This window comes from Mustela nigripes, chromosome 13, assembly GCF_022355385.1.
Source record: "Mustela nigripes isolate SB6536 chromosome 13, MUSNIG.SB6536, whole genome shotgun sequence".
Classification (NCBI taxonomy): Eukaryota; Metazoa; Chordata; class Mammalia; order Carnivora; family Mustelidae; genus Mustela; species Mustela nigripes.
Window position 1 is genome coordinate 131,497,600 of NC_081569.1, and position 8,033 is coordinate 131,505,632.

Sequence of the window (8,033 nt, forward strand, 5' to 3'; positions counted from 1 at the left end):
GATCCCAGGACCCTGGGATCATGATCCGGGCTGAAACAGAAGCTTTAACCCACTGAGCCACCCAGGTGCCCCTCCCCCTTCACATTTTTGCCAGTGCCTTTCATTAGCTAAACCCAACCATTCAGCTCAGCCTACTGGTTGGAGCGCACAGAAGATGCCCAGGGATTGGAAGCTCAACACATAGTTATAAACTGAACAAAAAGAAGCCAGACTAGATCCCAGATCTCAGAGTGCAGTGAGTTTCCAGCTCTCTACCCCTAAAGTAGCTTCTGTGGAGTATTTTAAATACCTGTTGTTTAAAGTATTACAGGCTGTGGCCCCTGGGTGGCTCAGTTGGTTAAACATCTGCCTTCGTCTCCTGTCATGATCCTGGTGGTGCTGGGATTAAGCCCCAGGTTGGTCTCTCTGCTCAGCAGGGTGTTTGCTTCTCCCTCTCCCTCTTGGTGTTCTTTCTCTCTCAAGTAAATAAATAAATAAATAAAATCTCTTTTAATAAATAAAAAATAAAGTGTTGCTGGCTGGGGTGCCTGGGTGGCTCAGTGGGTTAAACCTCTGCCTTCAGCTCAGGTCATGGTCCCAGGGTCCTGGGACTGAGCTCTGCGTCAGGCTCCCTGCTTGGTGGGGAGCTTGCTTTCCCCCTCTCTCTGCCTGCCTCTCTGCCTAGTTGTGATCTCTCTCTGTCAAATAAATTAAAAAAAACAAAAACATGTTGCTGACTGTGCTCAATCCAGGAACACTCAGCTTACAAAGAATTTACCTGGCCTGCTGCGGCCACCGGCACAACTGACATCGGCACTCAGGGGCGCCTGGGTGGCTTAGTAGGTTAAGTGTCCGGCTCTTGATTTCAGGTCAGGTCATAATATTAGGGTTATGAGATCAATCCCCACATCAGGCTCCATGCTGGGTGTGGGGCCTGCTTGAGATCCTCCCTCTCCCTCTGCTGCCCACCCAGAGAGAGAGAGAGAGGGAAGGAAAATAAATTTTTTTTAAAGATTTTATGTATTTGACAGACAGCAAGAGAGGGAACACAAGCAGGGGGAGTGGGAGAGGGAGAAGCAGGCTTCCTGCTGAGCAGGGATCCCAATGTGGGGTTCGATCCCAGGACCCTGGGATCATGACCTGAGCTGAAGGCAGATGCCTAAGGACTGAGTCAGCCAGGTGCCCCCAAAAGAAAGAAACTTCAAAAGTGAAATCTGCACTTAGGTTTCAGAAAGGCCAAGAAAAAGGTGATTTCTACCTCTCCCTTCCCTGTTACTTAGGTTGCTGTGAAGAGGCACAGAAATGGCTCCCAAGTACATGAAGGAAAAGCAGCAAAGAAGGAGGCCTGGGGGTCCTGGGATCAACCCCCACGGTGGGCTCCCTGCTGTGGGGAAGCCTGCTCTTCTCTCTCCCCTGCTTGAGCGTGCTCTTTATGTCTCTGTCAGATGGATGAATAAAATCTTAAAAAAAAAAAAAAAAAAGGTGGCTGGTGGGGAGGAGGCCTGGATTAGGCCATTCAGAAATGCCTTCTTCTAGGGAATTCTGCACTTAGGAACTCCATGGAAGAAATAAGTACTTTACAGGTCAGCTGACAGGGTGGGTTACTCATAATCTGAAAAAGAGTTGGCTGCTGTAAGAAAGGGGGGTGTTTTCCTACAAATTCTAATATTTGCCTAGTGACTTGTTGAAGTACTGTAGCTTAATACCGGAAATGTGTCTTACTATCTCCAATATTAAACATAAAAATTAATTTTTGTGCCCTTATTTTCGGGGTAGGAACTTTATGGATAGTCTTTGCCTGATGTAGGGTAGAATTTCTCAGGTTACCCCCTACATAATTACACTCCCAGAAAGGTTTCCGTCTGGGCTGGCGCCTGACCTCTTCCATGTATAATAGCCCACTGACTTTTTGTTATTAACTCAGTAGGGAAAGGCTAAACTTCAGAAATTTTACTTCATTATCACCTATCAGCATGCCATCAATATGAGTAATGTCACTATCCCAGTTAGGCTTAGGACACCTGTTTAAATATCACCTTAACAGATTATGTCAAATATTAGAGAGTTGAAATACTTTGGAGGCAAAACCATAAAGGTAAATCACTGGCCTCCAAGTGACCTCAAACTGTTGTTGATGTCTAAAATGTAAAAACAAACAAACAAACACACTGGGATTAAAAGACAACACCCCAGGGCGCCTGGGTGGCTCAGTGGGTTAAGCCGCTGCCTTCGGCTCAGGTCATGATCTCAGGGTCCTGGGATCGAGTCCTGCATCGGGCTCTCTGCTCAGCAGGGAGCCTGCTTCCCTTCCTCTCTCTCTGTGATCTCTTCCCTTCCTCTCTCCTACTGTGATCTCTCTCTGTCAAATAAATAAATAAAATCTTAAAAAAAAAAAAAAAGACAACACCCCAGGGGCATCTGGGTAGATCAGTAGGCTAAGCATCTGCCTTCAGTTCAGGGCATGATCCCAGTGGCATCGTGGGATCAGCCTACATCCCATCAGGCTCCTTGCTCAGCACGGTTCCTGGTTCTTCCTCTCCCTCTGCTTGCCCTTCCCCTTGCTTGTGCTCTTTCTCTCACCATCTCTCTCTCTCTCCCCCCCCTCCCCCGCCCTCTGTCAAATAAATAAATAAAATCTTAAAAAAAAAAAATCATCCTTGATTGTTATCCTTTTACTGACCTTGATAGGGCATTGTTTTCTTTTTTTTTTTTTTTAAGATTTTATTTATTTATTTGACAGAGAGATACAGCGAGGCAGGGAACACAAGCAGGGGAGTGGGAGACAGAGAAGCATCCCCAGGTCCCCAGGATCACGACCTGAGCCGAAGGCAGACATCCAACTACTGAGCCACCCCAGCGCCCCAGGGATGATTTTTTTTTTTTAAGATTTTATTTATTTATTTGTCAGACAGAGAGAGAGCAAGAGCGAGCACAGGCAGAGTGGCAGGCAGAGTCAGAGGGAGAAGCAGGCTCCCTGCGGAGCAAGGAGCCCGATGTGGGACTCGATCCCAGGATGCTGGGATCATGACCTGAGCCGAAGGCAGCTGCTTAACCAACTGAGCCACCCAGGCGTCCCGATTTTTTTTTTTAAAGATTTGATTTATTTAATGGCACAAGTAGGCAGAGCTGCAGACAGAGGGAGAGGGAGAAGCAGACCCCCTGCTGAGTGGGGAGCCCACTTGGGGGCTTGCTCAATTCCAGAATCCTGGGATCATGACCTGAACCAAAGGCAGATGCTTAACCAACTGAGCCACCCAGGCACCCCCCAGTCAGGGATGATTTAGAAAGATCTTCCCATAGGAAAACAGTTACAGATCCATTGCATTAGTTTCCTGTAATCCTCAATTGACATCTGAGATCCATCTACTTTTCCAGTAACCCAACTGAGAGTTGAGGGGAAAAGGTTGAAAGTGGGGATGGGGGCACCTGGGTGGCTCAGTGGGTTAAGCCTCTGCCTTCCACTCAGGTTATGATCTCAAGGTCCTGGGATCAAGTCCCACATCAGGCTTTCTGCTCAGCGGGGAGCCTGCTTCTCTCTCTCTCTCTGCCTGCCTCTCTGTCTACTTGTGATCTCTCTCTGTCAAATAAATGAATAAAATATTAAAAAAAAGAAAGAAAGAAAGTGGGGATGGATTCCCAGTTACTCCAATATCAGCTATGATTTCACTCATGATCTAGCCTGGTACTGTTTCCTGTTGACAGTTTTGGTGGGACAAGAGAGCTCCACATTTCCATTTTTTAGCAGCCAGTATACATCCCATTTGAGTAAAGTCCTTTCTTCAAGACAGCAATAACTTAATTGCAATTATACTCTCATGGTTGTGTAGTATTCTATCAGTGTTCACTTTCTGACTTTGATGTTTGTGGTATAGTTATGTAAGGTGCTAGCATTAAGAAAAGGGAAGGAGTGGGGTGCCTGGGTGGCTCAGTCAGTTAAGCATCTGCCTTAGGCTCAGGTCCTGATCCCCAAGTCCTGGGATGGAGCTCCGCATCTGGCTCTGCTCAGCGGGGAGCCTGCTTCTCTCTCTGGGGCACCTGGGTGGCTCAGTGGGTTAAATCCTCTGCCTTCCGCTCAGGTCATGATCCCAGGCTCTTGGGATTGAGCCCCGCATCAGGCTCTCTTCTTGGCAGGGAACCTGCTTCCCCCTCTGTCTGCCTGCCTCTCTGCCTACTTGTCAAATAAATAAATAAAATCTTTAAAAAAAGGTGGGGGGAAGGAATGGCATAGGGAACCCTGTGCAAGTTTTACAACATTGCTGTGGGTCTAAAATTATTTCAAAATAAAAGGTTTATTAAACAAAACAAAACAAATAAAGTAAACCAGTATTAGGGTGGGACGCCTGGGTGGCTCAGTTGGTTGGACGACTGCCTTCGGCTCAGGTCATGATCCTGGAGTCCCGGAATCGAGTCCCGCATCAGGCTCCCAGCTCCATGGGGAGTCTGCTTCTCTCTCTGACCTTCTCCTCGTTCATGCTCTCTCTCACTGTCTCTCTCTCAAGTAAATAAATAAAATCTTTAAAAAAAAAAAACAGTATTAGGGAGTGATAAAACCATCAAAAAGGATACCTTTGATCTTCTGTCCCACTTGTGGAATTAGTAAAATCTGCCAACCTCAAACCCTTCTTCCTCCATATCCTTGAACATTTAGTCTTTCCCATTTAATTGAGGTTTCCAAGAATTTGCATTATCTCTAATCCTGTATCTAAATCCCCTGAAATACTTGAATATTTCCCTTGTCCAAAGCATCTGGACTCAGGCATATGATTTCTCCAGAGGAATCTGATACCGTAACAGGTCTAGAGAGAAAGGACATGGGGGCCACATGTCTCTCTCCCTTTGAGGGGTCTCGTCCTTAGTCTTTAAGGAAGAGTTCTCTGTATTCAGAGAGATTAAATGGCAAGCATAGTTTTCAAAGTAGCTACTTGCTGTCTGGATACAAAAACAGCTTTATTCTTAGCCTGGTCAGCCTGCTCATGGCTCAGTTCCCAGAACTTTGAATTACAAAAGTTATTTATGCAAACAAAAGCCCAGGGCCAGACTGCTTGGGGAGGGGGGAGGAATTCTACCAAACATTTAAAGAAGAACTAATTCCTATTCTCCTGAAACTGTTCCAAAAAATAGAAATGGAAGGAAAACTATCAAACTCATTTTATGAGGCCAGCATTACCTTGATCCCAAAACCAGACAAGGATCCCATCAATAAAGAGAACTACAGACCAATATCCTTGATGAACACAGATGCAAAAATTCTCACCAAAATACTAGCCAATAGGATTCAACAGTACATTAAAAGAATTATTCACCACGACCAAGTGGGATTTATTCCAGGGCTGCAAGTTTGGTTCAACATCCGCAAATCAATCAATGTGATACAACACATTAATAAAAGAAAGAACAAGAACCATATGATACTCTCAATAGATGCTGAAAAAGCATTTGACAAAGTACGGCATCCCTTCCTGATCAAAACTCTTCAAAGTGTAGGGATAGAGGGCACATACCTCAATATTATCAAAGCCATCTATGAAAAACCCACCGCAAATATCATTCTCAATGGAGAAAAACTGAAAGCTTTTTTGCTAAGGTCAGGAACACGGCAGGGATGTCCATTATCACCACTGCTATTCAACATAGTACTAGAAGTCCTAGCCTCAGCAATCAGACAACAAAAGGAAATTAAAGACATCCAAATCGGCAAAGAAGAAGTCAAACTATCACTCTTCGAAGATGACATGATACATATGTGGAAAACCCAAAAGACTCCACTCCAAAACTGCTAGAACTTATACAGGAATTCAGTAAAGTGTCAGGATATAAAATCAATGCACAGAAATCAGTTGCATTTCTCTATACCAACAACAAGACAGAAGAAAGAGAAATTAAGGAGTCAATCCCATTTACAATTGCACCCAAAACTATAAGATACCTAGGAATAAACCTAACCAAAGAGGCCAAGAATCTATAAGAAATTGAGGAAGACACAAAGAAATGGAAAAATGTTCCATGCTCCTGGATTGGAAAAATAAATATTGTGAAAATGGCTATGCTACCTAAAGCAATCTACACCTTTAATGCAATTCCTATCAAAATACCATCCATTTTTTTCAAAGAAATGGAACAAATAATCCTAAAATTTATATGGAACCAGAAAAGACCTCGAATAGCCAAAGGAATATTGAAAAAGAAAGCCAAAGTTGGTGGCATCACAATTCCGGACTTCAAGCTCTATTACAAAGCTGTCATCATCATCAAGACAGCACAAAAACAGACACATAGATCAATGGAACAGAATAGAGAGCCCAGAAATAGACCCTCAACTCTATGGTCAACTAATCTTCAACAAAGCAGGAAAGAATGTCCAATGGAAAAAAGACAGCCTCTTCAATAAATGGTGTTGGGAAAATTGGATGGCCACATGCAGAAAAATGAAATTGGACCATTTCCTTACACCACACACGAAAATAGACTCAAAATGGATGAAGGACCTCAATGTGAGAAAGGAATCCATCAAAATCCTTGAGGAGAACACAGGCAGCAACCTCTTCGACCTCAGCCACACCAACATCTTCCTAGGAACATTGCCAAAGGCAAAGGAAGCAAGGGCAAGAATGAACTATTGGGATTTTATCAAGATCAGAAGCTTTTGCACAGCAAAGGAAACAGTTAACAAAACCAAAAGACAACTGACAGAATGGGAGAAGATATTTGCAAACGACATATCAGATAAAGGGCTAGTGTCCAAAATCTATAAAGAACTTAGCAAACTCAACACCCAAAGAACAAATAATCCTATCAAGAAATGGGCAGAAGACATGAACAGACATTTCTTTCTTTTTTTTTTTTAAGATTATTTATTTATTTATTTGAGAGAGAGACAGTGAGAGAGAACATGAGCAAGGAGGTCAGAGGGAGAAGCAGACTCCCCATGGAGCTGGGAGCCCGATGTGGGACTCCATCCCGGGACTCCAGGATCATGACCTGAGCTAAAGGCAGTGGTCCAACCAACTGAGCCACCCAGGCGCCCATGAACAGAACTTTCCGCAAAGAAGACATCCAGATGGCCAAAAGACACATGAAAAAGTGCTCCATATCACTCAGCATCAGGGAAAAACAAATCAAAACCACAATGAGATATCACCTCACACCAGTCAGAATGGCTAAAATTAACAAGTCAAGAAATGACAGATGCTGGCGAGGTTGCAGAGAAAGGGGAACCTTCCTACACTGTTGGTAGGAATGCAAGCTGGTGCAACCACTCTGGAAAACAGCATGGAGGTTCCTCAAAATGTTGAAAATAGAACTACCCTATGACAGAAATTGCACTACTGGGTATTTACCCTAAAGATACAAACGTAGTGATCCAAAGGGGCACGTGCACCCGAATGTTTATAGCAGCGATGTCTACAATAGCCAAACTATGGAAAGAACCTAGATGTCCATCAATAGATGAATGGATAAAGAAGATGTGGTATATATAAACAATGGAATACTATGAAGCCATCAAAAGAAATGAAATCTTGCCATTTGCAATGACGTGGATGGAACTAGAGGGTATCGTGCTTAGCGAAATAAGTCAATCGGAGAAAGACAACTATCATATGATCTCCCTGATATGAGCAAGTGGAGATGCAACATGGGGGGTTAAGGGAGTAGGAGAAGAATAAATGAAACAAGATGGGACGGAGGGGAGACAAACCATAAGTGATCTTAATCTCACAAAACAAGCTGAGGGTTGCTGGGGGGAGGGAGGTTGGACGAAGGGGTTGGGGTTATGGACATTGGGGAGGGTATGTGCTATGGTGAGAGCTGTGAAGTGTGAACCTGGCGATTCACAGACCTGTACCCCTGGGAATAAAAATATATTATATGTTTATTTAAAAAAATCATTACACAAAAAAGTTATTTATGGTGAGTGTTTGCCAAGAGTGTTGCCCTAGTGGTGGCTGTTATAGGGAATTTGAGAGATTAACTTTTCCAGGTGCTACATCACTTACTGTTGTAATTTTATTAAATTACTAGTAAGCAATGACCATATAGTTTAACAAAGAAACAGT